The following is a 16,143-nucleotide window of genomic DNA, read 5'->3' on the forward strand; positions in this document are numbered from 1 at the left end:
TATGGAGTGCTGGATAAATTCACTGCAATTTTTTGCATCTCCCTGCCTGCTATATTTTCTCATTTGAAGGACAGATCTGTATTAGTTTCCAAACAGAGAGCATATTGTTCCACATGTTCTACAGCTCCTGAATCACACTAATTTATATTACTACATTTTTAATTTAATGATTGATATGTTGGCTTTGCAAACTGACTGTCAGAATAATTCATATAGTATTAAAAAACCCAAGTGTACAGCAGTTTTATTAATGCACCCTTAAAGAATAATGAAACCTTCAGCCTCGTTCTAATGAATTCTGGTGGAACACTTCTGAATGATGCTGCTCATGCCCCTCAGCTGGGGAGGGGGCTCAGGGAGGGCAGGAAAAGCAAAAATTCCCAGTGATAAAATGGAAACGCTTTCCGAAATAACCTTCAGCTATCGAGTCCTGGTGGGAGAAATGGCAGCCTCAGACCTGCACTTCTTCATTCCCCAGGAGCACAGGATTGTGAAGGATTGTTTCTTGGTTTGCCTCATTGAGAAGCCCAGGCACAGCCACTCCAGACTCTCCAGCAGCACCAAGGCAAGGTCTGTGCACCTCGGGTCAAGTCCTGAATCAGCTTTTCAACGGCTGCTGTGCTTAGGGACAAACACAGCCCAGCCCCAGGGGCTGCCCAGCACCCCAGAGCAGGGTGCCTGTGAGCACAGGGGCTGCAAAGGCTGTGCTCAGACACAGAGCTCCAGCAGGGCTTCCCTGCACGCTGTCTGTGGCCAAAAGATGAGCTCCCAGCCATGGCAGGGCTCCCTCCTGCATTCCTGCCCAAGGCCACTGTAGTACAAGTGCTGATATTGCACTGCAGAACATCAGCACGCCGTGGCTTTCCCTCAAAAATCAGAATTTAATAACTTCCAGTAAGTACAAGAGTTACAAAGCACAGCCCAGGTTCCTACCTGCTGATAACATGTCAGGAAATATTATGCACAAAGGGTTATAATGTCCAGGCTAGCTGAAGGACAGACAGGATCAATAAAGCTACAAGAGCAGCTGGATGAGGAGATCCCTTCTGAGAATACTCTGCTTCCTGCACAGGACTTCAGAACAAAATCAAACCTGCACGAGAGACACCTGAGATGTGAACGGCTGTGTTCCAGCAACACCCAACCCAACCCAAGGAAAAGGAGAGCCCCAACCCAACCCAACAAAAGGAGAGCCCCAACTCAACCCAACAAAAGGAGAGCCCCAACTCAACCCAACCCAACAAAAGGAGAGCCCCAACCCAATGAAAAGGAGAGCTCCAACCCAACCCAGTGAAAAAGAGAGCCCCAACCCAATGAAAGGGAGAGCCCCAACCCAACCCAATCCAATGAAAAGGAGAACCCCAACTCAACCCAACCCAACAAAAGGAGAGCTCCAACCCAACCCAAGGAAAAAGAGAGCCCCAACCCAATGAAAAGGAGAGCCCCAATCCAACCCAACCCAACCCAACGAAAAGGAGAGCCCCAACCCAATCCAATGAAAAGGAGAGCCCCAACTGAACCCAACCCAACAAAAGGAGAGCCCCAACCCAACCCAAGGAAAAGGAGAGCCCCAGCCTCCAGGCAGCCACAGGGCGCTGCAGAGCAGAGCTGAGGGTCCTGTCGGATGGGCACAGGGCAGGAGGGGTCACACAGCAGCACTGAGCCCTTCCTGCAGCCCCTTCAGGTGGGGTGGGACACAGCCCCGAGTGAATGCCAACAGCCACAGCTGGTTCTGTGTTAACCCCTCAAATCCCTTGCACCAGCGCTCTCAATTAACAGCCACCATGGCAATGAAAAGCTGCCTGAAGCCCTCAGTGACAAACAAACATTGTTTTCATTCTGCTACACCTAAACACCAGGGTAACACCAAATCTGCTGGTTCCAGGACTTGGGCTTAAAAAGGAGGAGTGTTTTCAAAGTAATCGGGAGGGACTGAACAGATACTGGGTGCACATTTCACCAGTAACAAGCTTGAGTGCAATTGAACGAACACCAGCAAAGTTTTCTCCATTTCTGCAATATTTCAGCTGCAGTGGAGGAATAATAATAATAAAATCTCAATAAAAGCAACTTGGAGCTTTACTCATTTTTTAGGATGGGTCCTCACCCAGTTTTGTGTGCATTCTTCCAGCTGGTAACACTGCTGAGTTCTCCCTCAAAGGAGGATTCACTACAATGCAAAGGCTCACTCTGCAGAAACTGTAAGTGGGTTTTTTTGTTGGTTATTTTACCGTGCCATGGCATAAAATTCAGCCAGGTAAAACATATTTCCCTGCTTTTAAGAGTACATAAGTACACAGCACAGAAAGAGACCACAAATGCTCTTACAGAGGCATGGCAGCCAAGGCTAAAGACCTGAAATGGGAACCATGTCCAGCAAAGTGCTGAGTTCCTCCCAATATTAATGGCACATTAGGACACACCGGGCTTCTTGCAAAATGTGCAGAAAAATCCCAGCATTTACAAAAAACCACCACGTGCTGCCCTTTTGGGGAGGGGGAGCAGAGTTTTGCCTGTTTCCCTGTCTCTGCCCTGCCACCCTCCATCAGCACAAACCCTCCTGGGGCCGGGGTGACACCGCTGCCAGATCTGAGACCTGCTCACCACGTCTCTGTGACATTGCTGGGGAGAATTATTCAAGGCTGTGATCCTGATCTGGAAGACAAAGCCCAGCACAAAACAAAAACAGCACCAGCAGGAAGGGCAGACCAGGCTTAGCATCCCTGGTGTGACAGGATGGGGATGACAGGGATACCACACAACAGGCAAGGAGGAACCACTCCTGCACCTGCCTGGGAAACATCTCAGAAAACACACAAACAGAGCTAAAACTCTTTTTCCTCATCTGGGTGTTTCTCCTGCTGTGAAATGGGCTCTATTTGGAAGAGGGAAGCAACAAGCTGTCCCAGTCAATAGCACACAGACTGCAGAGTGCAGCCATGGCTCGTACAGAGAGGCTTTTTCAGACCTTGCCAGCACATCTGATGCTGCCTGCATGCTCTACAGAAAATCACATGTCACTTGCTTTTCTCGGCCTCTCAAAGAGTATCTGCCTCTCAGAATTCCCAGCGGGAAAGAGTTCCAAGCTAGGAGAAAGAATCCAGTCTATGCTGAAAAAACATTAGCAGGTACTGGAAGAAATGAAGTAAACTGCTTTTATCTCTTGTCTGTGTTTATTAGTGCAGGAAGCAGAAAAAGTACTGAAGTGGATTGTGGAATCATAGAAAATCCTGAGCTGGAAGGGAAGCACACGTTGGCTCATCTAGGTGGGCATCAGTGGCACACAGATCCACTAGGTCTTGTTGAAAAGCAGTAAATATATTCATTTTCTGTTTGTAAGAAAAGATGAAGGAGATTCAGGCGGGTTTGGCAGAACTGCACTTCTGGGTTATAAATCCTGCCCCCATCCCTGAGCCTTTCAGGAGGTTCCCAGTTTGAAGCCATTAAATAATCTAGACCAGTATCTGCCCTATCAGACCTCTGTTCATTAAAGTGATTTTCTGCAAATTCCTTTTGCTACCCCAACAGTACCCAACCAAACAATTACTAACATTTTTAAAAATTACCCAATCTGAAAGAGAACAAAAAAATATTTTGAGAAATTTCGATTCCAACTTCATTTCTTTATTCACTGAGAAAGTGACAGGTGTCATCACATCACAATATCTACAATGCTTGTACTGAACCTTTACACAACAATTCTTCTCTTTACCCAGAAAAAAGAACAAAGGAAGAAAAAGAGAAATGTAATATTAGCACTGGATTTATGTGCTGCAGTAGAAATGAGATGAATACACAACTCTCAGGCTTGTCAAAGACATATTTGGGTAGTGGCAAACACTCATTTCAGAAAATGGGCTACAGCCTCTTGTCTGTCAGATGAAGTGCAGACACAAGTTCAACATTAAAACAAAAAAAGAAGAATCCAAGATGAAAGTAAAAATGTGGAAAAAAATAATAAAATCCAAAAACTCCAAACACTTTCAGGGAAATTCATTGCTTTCTGAGGAGAACAATCAGTTCCAAGTGCCAGTGTCTGGTGTGCAGCACATTCAGACAGATCTAGTCTGGCAATAACACACTACAAATACTTTCAGAGCTTCACTACCCTGGGCTCCTCTGCTTTGAGGTTTCTTTTTTTTAGTTTTTTTTGGGTTTTTTGAACGTGCAAGTTAAAGGTTGATTCAGTTCTCCCCTGCAAAACCCTTTCTTTCCAAAGGTTGTATATTTGGATTTACTGTGGCTGGTTATTGCAACAAGGAGAGGGAGGAGGATGCAATCCTACAAGCCTCGGAAAATTGGAAGAATAAATCATGACGGAGACTTTTTCTTCTATTACATTTACTTTTAGGAGAACAGTATAAATAAAAGACTGCAAACGAGAGTGAAACAGGAACCAGGACACACGAATCATCTCTACTTCTACTCCTTTCTTACTCCTGCTGAGGCTTTTTCTGTCTTTACTCTAGAAAGACAACACTCTGAACATCTATTAATATTCCTGGTTTTCCCTGGCTGCCTGTCATTATCACGGGAAGTGAGAAATGGCTGTCAGGCTCAGAAGCAAACCCAAGCACATTCCAAATCCCCTCCAGCCACGCTTGCTCCATATAAGGACTTTGCTGCTATTATGGCAGCAAGCAGAGTAAATAATTTAAAGAAATAATTAAAAATGTTAATAATTAACAATCCCAAAGCTCCCAGTTTCTCCCCAAGTTTGCTCTCTGAGCGGAGGCAGGGAGCTCTGAGCCCACCCAGGGCTTATCAGTGCCCAGGACACAGGGGACAAGGGAAGTGAGATCACAGAGCAGGGATTGTACTAGTGGGAGAACACAGTTAAACAAGACAAAAATCTGTGCCCAAATGGAAAAATCATCAGAATAGGAGGTGGTGCTCTGAGAGCCAGCTCTGTGCTTCCCTCCTCAGCACAATCTGCCCGTGCTCAAGGACTTCATCCTACTTCCCTCCAGAGAGCAACGAGGACAGAAGAAATATGAGTGACTTCTCATGAGAAGCAGGCTTAAATAAAGTCTGGAATTAGTTCATTAGTTCATATTCCAACCGTAGGGTCAGATTTTAATGACAAGGCCAACACCAGCCAGTAACTTCCAGTCATAATCACAGATCCAGAAATAAACCAGGCTGTTGCATGACTCCCAGCTTTCTGGGAAATGTCCTTTTCATCTGTCCAGCCGAAAGTCATTTCCAGTCATTTAGGGCTGTTGATTCTTAGTGGAGCTCAGATTTACCCAGATATTGGTCAGACACTGAAGTGCTCTGAGCCCAGCCCAGGCTGGACCTGCAGCAGTGTTACTGCTATTGTTTCACCTCCCAAAATGCAGAACATTCCTGAGAGCTTCTGTGCCCTCCCTGCTGAGGCTGAGCCTCCCAGAGCTGTCCCTCTGCCCTGCCCCATCCCCTGTGCCCTCTCTCCAGGCAGGATCTCCTGTGTCCCTGCTGGATGTGCCCTTCCCAAGGACCACTTGTGGCCAGACTCCTGACTCATTCTGCTACAGTTTTTGTAATGACAATTACAGACTTTCTGATCATTTAAAAGTGCATTAAAATACAGCCCTAAGGCGACGAACAACTGGCAAAAGAGTAGCAGTCCCAGTGAAATCTAGGATTTCCTTGTCATTTATTTTATATATTTTTTCCCAAGCAACCTCAGAGAAGCAGCATTTTGGAGGAGAGGTAATGTACCTCATTAAACCAAATAAAGCAGCCAGGAGAAGCAGACAACCTTTCAGACACACAGCTCCTTCAGGTCAAACATCACAATGAAATAATTCTCGAATTATTGCAGAAGTGTCCTTATCTCCAGTGATAACAAATGTGCATTTGAGCTTCACCACTGCTTATTAAAGCCTTAACATTTTGGTTTGGGAATGTACACAAGCTCTGTATAGCCCTGGAACAGAAAACTTCTCCATTTGAGCTCTACCAGAAAGAGCACAGACTCTAAAGAAAAACAAAACTGCCGAATTCCTTTATTCCTCCTTAAGCATATGAGTATTTTTATACAAGTGAGTTTTACCTAACTTTATTACCCCACATCTCAAAGTCATAAAATTTCTTTTCATATAACACTCTAATCTTCCTCTTTATTGACTATGCCACCTAACCTTCTGTAAATGGCAAATTTCATTAGCACACTCTTGATTTTTCATGGATTTCCCCAGTGAAAACATTAAATTTGATCAGGCCTAAATCTGAGCAAGTTGAATTTCAGATGCAACGTGCCCCATTGTTGTGAATGTGAGAGCTGAGACTAAAGCAAAGCTGATGTACTAACCCAGAGGTAATTCACTTGAACAACCTGAGCAATGCACTTCCACCCGGGGCACCAAGATTTAAGGCAGAAAATGGCAAAGTAAAGGGTTTGCTCCCTGCACTGCTTTGCAGCTGCTGCTGGGGGGGTTTCTCCCCCCAAGGACAAGAACAGGCTCCAATAATTTGAGGCCTTTTCTCATATTTAGAGCCTTCATCTGGAGCCTGACTGGAGGGATTTGTCTATCAATCCTTCACACTTGCTGCTGCCCTGAACTGATCACCCCTTTAATTAACCATGTTAAACTAGCTCCCTGAAGCTTATGATGCTTCTGTCACTTGCCTGTGGGTTTCCTCTTCACTACAAGCCTGAGTGCTTCCATTAAGTTTACAGTGAGAAGAAACCAATAGAGGAAATGATGAAGGATATCCCTGGGCTCCCTTTGAAAGGCTGTTAAAGAAAGGCTGCACAGCAAAAGAGAAGTTAACAAAATCACACTTTGTTTTTTGGGTTTTGTTTCTGGTTTTTGTTGGTTTTTTGTTGTTGTTTTTTTTGATGCCTAGGGAAAAGAAAACAGAAAGAATATATTTATTTTACTGTACTTAAAATGTCTTTTGTAATAGCAAAACAAGCCCAGTTGGCAAGCAGTGGCAGGCACCACAGAGGACACAGTGCATGCACCAGCTGGGATCCCCCGGCTGGGGAATCACTATTCCCATTCCCAGTGGGAATGGGAATATTAACATCACTTGTAAGGCAAGGAGCTGGAAGCAAAGAAGGGTTTGCTGGGGCTGTGAATAGATGGGTGATACCCACAGAGGTTCTTGTCCAAAGCCTTGCCTGGATATTAAGAATGCAGTGGCCACCTTGGAGATCTGCAAGATTTTGCCAGGTCACTATCTGTAGCATCACCATTATCTCCTTTAATGAGTGCTGTAAGTGATGAAGTGTCAAACAATTAACACATTTCTCCTAGTCTTGCACTTAGGATAACACATATTTCCCAAGAGTGGGAAAGAATTTATTTGGCTTGCTTTCAGTTCGTGCAAGGAGGGTACAAACGTAGCCTCAAGAGCAGCCAGTCTGGTACATCATTACCACTTTCTGCAGGTACACATTTACAAAGTTAGGGAGCTTCTGCCTGAGTTCACAAAACTGATAATGATGAAGCAAATATGACTGTTGGCAAATACACGTTTTACAAAATGAGTTAAGTATTTTAGCACCTTGAAAAAGTAATGGAGATATGAAAATAATCTTCCTCCTTGCCTTCCTCTGAGCAAAGACAAAACCCACAAACTTTCAAGGTTCTTAGTGAATTTATACATTTTTCAGTGGTTAATTCTTCATTCAGCCACCATCATTTTAGCCAAACATTTGTATTTTTTAACTGGGTGTGATACAGGACAGACAAGATGCAGATTATTTAGGGCTGGAACAGACAGACACAAACAACGACCTCTGAATTTCACTGGAACCAGTTTACACGACCCAGGTTTCCATTTCTGTGTGTGCAACTCCTCTGGAGAAACAAGAAAGCAACTCAGCTCCCTCTAGCAAAGTCTTTTGTGCCACAAACACAACTGGAACCAAACTGCAACATTCCTGTTTCTCTCCTTGGAGAGGGGAGGTCTTGGCCTGCCAGGGAGTGCAGCCTGGGGTGCGAGGTGCCAGCTCTGAGCAGCTCCTGTGTCCCACTCCTCCCGGGGCTCCAGTCACCATAATTACTGAGAGGCAGAAGGAAAAGCCACAGCACAGGCAGGAAATGTACAGCATTACACATAAATAAAAGATTACTGCTCCACAGTGCTCTTGTCTCTTCTAATTCCTGCTTTGCCTCCCCACAGACCAATAGCAGTGTTGAATTCTGATGAAGCAAAGTGTGGTTCAACCTCAGGCATTTTTTGAGGCAGAGAGCAATTAATTGGCATTAAAGCAGTACACAGCAACACTCACTTTGCTGTCAGGGGAATGCCAGCTAAAGAGTTAACTTTGGCAGTACCAGCAAACTTTAACCACACGTTTAAATGCTTGCTTTATTTATCTATCCCCAATGCTAAGTAAGTGCTGCCCATTTCATCCAGGCATTTAAGAATGATTTTTAATTCCAACCTGCCCATGCAGTCCATGGAAGCCAAGTCAAGTGCCTCCTATTCAAGGCATGCTTAAATGTCTGCTGAATAGAGCCTGGCTGAGTTAAGGACTGGGTGATAAGCCTTGGGAGGACAAAATACAGTAAAGTTTGCACCTGTGGCTCTCCAGACTCCAGAACAGAGAGGAGCAACATAAAATAGAAATGATCCATGACACCATGGCCACTTGTTTTTGTTTTCTGAAAACACAGACCCAAAAATGTGAGGTGATAAAGGGGAGATACAGACCCAAACCTTCACCTTCCTCCCACCCTTGAGCCACCTGTTCTGTTTCACCTTTGAGAAATCGCTGTGCACTCTGTGCCCCCCTCTGCAGAGAGCCAGGATGGGCACATCTAGCCAAAAGTGAAGAATGTTCAGCTTTTTTCTGGTTTTACTTTCAAAAAAGCTGCAGGGTTGACAGAACATACGAGACACAGCAAGATAGACAGTGTGCCTAGATCCTTCAAGTTTACAACTGTCAAAATTGTTAAACTGGGCTATTTTTAGTGAAACTACAATTTGGAACTGGCATGTTGATTCCACACAGTTGGAGCCTGCTTCAATGCCAGTGAGCATACTTTGATTTATTGCTCTTTTATTCAGGTCAGGAACCATAACCTCCAGAGCAGGGAATTCATGGGTTTTAGTGCTCTAGACTAAGGAGGTGAACGTGGCCTTCAAATTAAAGCTGTTTATGTTATGAAGGAGAGGACAATCTTCAAAGTGATGGAACTGGTTTTCCCTAATTAGCTAGAACTAAATTTGATGGCAACCTACTGAAACAGACAACAGAGTAGGGAAATAGAATTGTTCAACATGTTTAAGAGAAGTGAAATCTGGTAATCAGAAATTAGCCTGAGTGTAAAAAAACAGCCTCCAAGAGAAACATTAAAGAAAAAAAAATGAAAAGCTGAGAGATAATTAATTTCAAGCATAAATCATGCCTTAGATAGATGGGGACTGGCAGCATTTTAAGATGGTGCCAGTGGAAGCATCCTAAATGTCTTGAAATTAAAATAGAAACCAGTCAGCTTCTGACAGCAGTTAATTCCTCTCCTCCATAGAACCTCAGTTCAAGTGTTATTTGTGCATTCTCTGTGCTTTGATCAATAATGTACCAGTACCTAAAGTACAAGCAGCAGCATCTGTACTCAAAGAAAAGAAAAGGAAGAAAAACAAACCGCCCTGTGGAGTGAGGGAGGAGCTGAGCAAGAACTGGTTCTCCAAAGGCTCCATCCCAAAAGCAGGGAGGAATCTGGCAGTTCCAGGAACTGGGAACATGAACATCTCACCAAGAGCCATGCAGGACTCCCTGGGGGCCTCTGCAGCAGCAGCAGGGTTTGCTGCAGGGCTGAGGGGAAGAATTGTCTGGATTGGTGCTGCTGGGAGAGAATGCAGGGAACCCTGGTCTTGGTGCCAACCTGACAATTCACCAGCATTTCCTCCCAGACTCGTGGTGGCCAAGTTTGAAAAGTCTCATGTTATGACAGGTGTCAAGGAGAAGTATATAAAAAGCCCTGCCATCTTAAAACAAAACCCATGAAAATACAATCCACCTTTAAACCTGGCTCCATTCCTTTAAAGTGAAAACAATTAAGCACCATTTTAAGGGAAGTAGCCAAGGGGAATGACAGAAATCAAACATTTTTATTTCCAGATTAAGTAACATTATGAGAAGAAAAACACAAAACACAAAGAATAAAAGGGATTGGTTCTGCATTGCTAAACCATAAGGGACAAAAACCAGTGTTGGCATAACATTTTTCATTAACTACAGCAAAAGCAAAATGTACATATCAGTGTTACACATCCTTTTCTTGCCTAAGGCTCTGATTAAGTTCCCCAAACTTCCTTTGCTGTATAGCTTTTAATGCACCACCACATATTTTTCTGCTATCATTGAACATGTCAGAGAAATATCTCTGCAGCATGCTAAATCTAGGTTAAGACTCATGGAGACAAAGAGTGTTCTGTTTTTCTGCTCAGGATATTGAAATGGCCATGGTGAGGGATTTTTCCTACTCAACTCCATCCATTTCTGTGAAATAACCACCTCACTTCTGCTCCAGCATCAGCCACAAGTGTTCAGGTGACCCAAAGAAATTATTATTTGACTGATAATGGCCACTGGAGAATTCCTCTTGCATAAGAAGCTATCCTGGTATGAATCTGATAAAAGCAGTGTGGTCTCCTGCCATGTCAATTCCTTTCAATCTCTGCTGTATGCAGGGAATGGAGCAGGAGCAAACGTGGCCTGCTGGATTTTACAGGAGCACATCACAAAGAGGAGTCCCTCGATTGTTCATCTCACTGCATCCCCAAACTGTAAAACGTTTCCCTGACAGAATTCCCTTTCCTTTACAAAAGGCCACAGCACCTGCAGTCCAGAAGAGCTGATGTGTTTGAGCATCAGTCTGTGCAGAGGCTGCTCTGACAGAGCCCAGTGCTGAGAGCTGCGCGGGCACGGCTGGCTCGGCACCCAGGGCTGGCTCTGCTGCCAGGGCATTTCCCTCCTCCCAGCCAGGCTGCAGGCACGACAGGGCAGCATGTGCCCCAGCACCCTCTGCATTGTGCACAGAAGTGGGAGTGAGCAGAGGTAGCATTCATTAGGTGTCACAAACGACCAGAATTTGCCACCAAACCTCCCCGCGCGAGCGGTTCCCATTGTGCGAGGCGCGATTCAAATTGTGCCTACTTCAGCTCTCTCCAGCCTCAGGAATTTTTGGAAACTGGGGTAATATTTCAATATCAATAAAACAAGACCAGCTGTTGAACTGATATAGAAAACTTCTTTGGCCTTCGCTAGCGAGCAAAATTTTCCCTGCAGCAGAAGGAATTTTGATCAGCCTCAGATGCGCTGGCGTGGCGCACACGGTCCCTGCTGGAGACACGTGTGGGAGCTGGGGGAGAATGCACTGCAGCCCAGGGCTGGAAAACAGGGAACTGAGCTCATCCCAGGGCTGGAACAGAGGGGAGAATGCACTGCAGCCCAGGGCTGGAAAACAGGGAACTGAGCTCATCCCAGGGCTGGAAAACAGGGAACTGAGCTCATCCCAGGGCTGGAAAACAGGGAACTGAGCTCATCCCAGGGCTGGAACAGAGGGGAGAATGCACTGCAGCCCAGGGCTGGAAAACAGGGAACTGAGCTCATCCCAGGGCTGGAACAGAGGGGAGAATACACTGCAGCCCAGGGAGCTGAGCTGAACTGCTACCCAGGGCTGGAGAACAGGGAACTGAGCTGCATACCAGGGCTGGAACACAGGAACTGAGCTTCATCTCTGCTCTGGAATAGAGGAGAGAACTGAGCTGCACTCCCAGCCTCCCCCCAGGATGCTGACACAGCTGCACAGGTCAGCTTCTCACGGTGGCCCCACGCAGATTCTGTGGGACAGGGACAGGGGACAGCTCCTGGGGACAGGGACAGCTCCTAGGGACAGGGACAGCTCCTGTGGGACAAGGACAAGGGACAGGGGACAGGGACAGCTCCTGGGGACAGGGACAGCTCCTGGGGACAGGGACAGCTCCTGTGGGACAAGGACAAGGGACAGGGACAGCTCCTGCTCCCTCCACCCTCCCCATCTCTTCACTGGTGGAGGATTCGTGCCTCAGGGTGAAACTCAGGGGAGGTGGGCACGATTTGCATTTCGCACCGAACAAATGGTGAGAGGGAAAGAGGAGGCAAACATCAGCTCCTGACTGCTCAAACCTGCTAAAGGCACTGCTGATTGTGCCTTTCACTCGCAAACACCTCCGTGAGGCAGGTGAGAAACCGTGTTATTTCAGGCTTTTGTAGTTCTGAAGGCGCTGGGTTTGCACCGGTTTGGAGATCAATATGAGAGTACTGAGCTATCCACATAATTCTGTATTTCAAACCTTGACTGACTTTTCCAGGCACCATTAAAATCTCATTTATGCTCTGAGCTTAGCATGAAGCAAATGTACAAGTTGTGTACATGTCAAGCTTAGTGCCACCAAGACAATTTCTTAAGAGAGAGGCACGGAGTCAAGTGCTCTTGTCACAGCTACAGGAAAAAATAAAGATGTTTATTCTAGTAAGGCTCCTCCACTGTGCCCTTCCCAGCAGAATCAAAGGATTAAGTGAGATGGTGATTATGATGACCAAAACCAAACGCAGATATTTCACCATTATTCAGGAGTGTCAAAGTGGATTTTATGCTATTAAATATATCACCCCTGAAAGAACAGCCTGAGGCTGAGGCAACTCAATTAGCCATTGAGTGTGTGCCCAAGGAGTTCGTGTGGAGTCCAACAAACACAAGGTCCAAGAAACTCACAGTCCAGCACAACTCCTTTGACATCTAGGCCACAACTCCAGGACTAAATATTTACATTTCAGTTCTCATTTCAGGTCCCTACCAGGCCTCCTGGAGGTGTAAAGTAGGATGGTGTTTTATCTTTCCCTGATTTTGTTTTTCCACACAAATCTGCATCGCCAAAATCTGCCTGGAAATTGAATAGAGGAAACAAACATAACAGGGAAAGTGAGCATTTCAGAAGAATTCAGAAATCAGAAATGTCAAGAATAGGGTTTTCAGGAGGTCAGAATTAGTAGACTTTCAACAAACTTCTGAATGCTAAGGAGGTTCAGGCTGGTTTGGAAGGGTAAGTCAAAGAAAAATACCATAATTTTTTTTATGCCATATATCAACAATTACTGTTAACACAGAGCAATTTGATTTAATCCCAGTTTCACATTTCCACTGACAGTCTCCATAAAATCAGTGAAAATTTAGTTACTGGATTTCTCATGCCATTCTCCCAAGCGTCGAGAAAGTTTCAGACTATGTCTGTAACAGAGCATTTAATACTGCCAGTAAAACATCTCATGCAGAAGCCAGTAAATAAAAGAGTTTCTCCTGTCTTAATTCTAATGCAGTCTGTAATGTGTGAAATCTCTCCTTGGCAGGGGCTCTGCAGGAAACAGGGCACTGCCTTCTGTCTTCCTTGCTCTGTCTCTTCCCTCCCCAATTTCTGCATTTTGTACGGACCCAGAAACACCAAAAAATGACTCAACTCCTTTACCTGACCTAAAAAAATCCCAGAAAAACCTCTTTATCTCCTACAGCAACACATCAAATGCAGTTATTTTTTCTTTAACATCACTTAAAGGATCCTCTAGCTTGAGCCACACACAAACACTTTCAGCCCTCTCCTGTCAGAAGAAATTCCTCATTATTAGCATTGCTCCCAGTTCTGTGACCCCACTGAGAGCTGGGCACTGCTGACAGGGTGAGGCCCAGGAGAGCAGGGTCACACAATGTCTGGTGACATCAGCCAGGGTGGGGGCAAACAGCAACCCCCACCTGCAGCCAGGGGTGCAGGGAGCGCAGCTGCAGGCTCCAGAGGGGAATTTTGGGAGCCACGGGCTGTGTCTCAGAGCCTGATTTGTTCAGCTTTCCAAAACGAGAGCTGCAAACTGCTCAGACTGCAATCCATAAACACATATTCAAGCTGAAAAACAGCATTGACAGAGGAGCTGGAGTACAGCAAGTGGTCAGGATTTAGCTGCAGCTGGAAAGTCCCGTGAAGAATTGCCATGGGGTAATGGGATTCCAAAACACTCTCCTCCCATTAACAATTGGACAAAATGCTTCACTTGTTTGAGGAAGGAGCTCAATCAATTTAAATCATGATTTGTGCAGTCCAGAAGTCTGGATTTTGTAACTTTAGTGGTGACGTGGCTTTGGGATGGCATCTTCTGTCTGGCATGAGACAAATGTGCAGCTCTACTCTGATGTCAGACCAGCCATTCCATGTCCTCAGTTTCACAATGATTTTTGTTTTCAAAGCTCGTGTACTTTCCTGTTTAACCAAGGTGCTACAGGGACACACAGGTTTAGTATCAAAGGAACAATATCTGGTGAATTCCTCCTCAGGCTGGAAATCCAGAACTGCTGGGAGGAAAAGATCCTCTTCAGACTCAAGCCTTCCAAAAACTTCCAAAGCTTTCCCCCCTCCATTTGAGAAGTCTCCCCTCCATCTCCATTCCCTTTTAACTCTCTCTAGCATCACAGTCACAGACAGTCCGTGTGTCTGCACCACACTGGCAGACATTATATTCTCAATATTTTATTACAGCTATTAAAAGCCATCACAGGATTGGTTTGTTTCTAAGCTGAACAAAGCCATATTAAATGAAAAGCACAGTGCAGGAGTAGAGGAAGAACTTTACAATCACAGTTGACAGCTTAGCTATTTATGCTGTAAATGCATCATAAATAATTCCTGAGGTCTTCATACATTCCTGTACTTGGTCTGTAGGAGGCTCATGAATAGATTGATAGGTCTTTATGAAGCAGGGGTCCCCAAAGCTGGCAGAGCTGTGCTGCCCCCACAGAGCTGCCCTCCACAGGGCCAGTGTGGGAGATAAGCACCACAGATCCATTCACACCTGGGCACCTCCAGCAACAACAAGGAACAAATTCCAGAGGCCCTCAAAGGGGCAAAGGCACAGCCAGGCCAGCTTTCCCAGGACTGCCTCCTCTGCTCTCCCCCTGCCCACTGTTCACCTTTCCCCCTCAGCCCCTGCCCCGCTGTGCGTTCCCTCCTTGCTGCCTCCTGTGCTCCCTCTCCTCCTTTTGCTGACAGTTTCTGCTAATGGGGCTCTTTTCCTTTCCTCCAGCTGACCCCAGCCCTCAGAAACCCTTGAGCTTTTCTCCAGCTCCTCCTCTCTTACTCTGAACCTTCTCTGCCTCTCCTCCAACAGGCACCTGCACCCAGGTGTAAACACTCCTCTCTTTCTCTTCATTGCCAAGCTCCTCTTCCACCAGATCCTGCTGCTTCTGATCCTTTTCCACCAGATCCTGATCCTTTTCCACCATGTCCTGATCCTTTTCCACCAGATCCTGCTGCTTCTGGTCCTTTTCCACCAGCCCCTGATGGTTCTGAACATTTTCCATCACACTCTGGTGCTCCTGATCCTTTTCCATCACACTCTGGTGCTCCTGATGATCCTTTTCCACCAGCTCCTGATCCTTTCTACCAGCTCCTGATCCTTTCTACCAGCTCCTGATCCTTTTCCACCAGCCCCTGCTGCTCCTGATCATTTTCCAGGAGATCCTGGTGCTCCTGATCCTTTTCCAGCAGCTCCTGATCCTTTCCTCCAGCCCCTGGTGCTCCTGATCCTTTTCCAGCAGCTCCTGATCCTTTCCTCCAGCCCCTGGTGCTCCCTGGCTCTGTGGCCCCTGCCCCACCTCCAGCCACAGCAGCTCCCTCCTCCAGCCCCTGCTGTGCTTTCCTCCTGACCACTGACAGCTTCTGATCCTTGTCCTTGTCAGCCTGTTGTCCTCGTCCTTGCAGGACCAAGGACAGGGAACCTGAGCAAAGAGACAGAATTAATTCCTCTGCAGGATGCAATTCACTGAGATATGCTTCCCTTTACAAAAAAGGGGCAATGCTTGCTTTTTTGTTCAAAAATAGAAGATTATATTTGTTTGCTGATAAAAATTTTCTAGAGATTTTTTTTCCCCAGCAGAAAAAAAGAAGCTAAAAAGATGACAAAAATTTGCCAAGATTTTACAAAACTGGAATTTACAAGCGGCGGTATTTATACAAAAATAAGGTTATTTACTCACATAAAACAACCTACAAGGCTTAAAAGTGACAGAAATTTATGTAGGAATAAAATCCATCAAGATTTATTAAATAAAAACATACTACCTGCCAACAGAAACACTAAAAAAGAAAAATAATTTTCAAAAAATCACAGATAGCTGA

At 45.6% G+C, this 16,143-nt stretch overlaps 1 long non-coding RNA gene across 1 annotated transcript in view; it reads right to left on the reverse strand.

The window, feature by feature from the left end:
* Positions 1-973: 973 nt before the first annotated feature.
* The window catches only part of LOC135304228 (uncharacterized), a 147,185-nt gene continuing 132,015 nt past the window's right edge, over positions 974-16,143 (reverse strand). The window contains exons 3-4 of the long non-coding RNA XR_010365644.1: positions 2,605-2,655; positions 974-1,093 (exon numbers count right to left, since the gene is read on the reverse strand). This is a non-coding gene — a long non-coding RNA (uncharacterized LOC135304228). The remainder of the gene's footprint in view (positions 1,094-2,604; positions 2,656-16,143) is intronic.

This window comes from Passer domesticus, chromosome 7 (genome assembly GCF_036417665.1).
Source record: "Passer domesticus isolate bPasDom1 chromosome 7, bPasDom1.hap1, whole genome shotgun sequence".
Lineage (NCBI taxonomy): Eukaryota > Metazoa > Chordata > Aves > Passeriformes > Passeridae > Passer > Passer domesticus.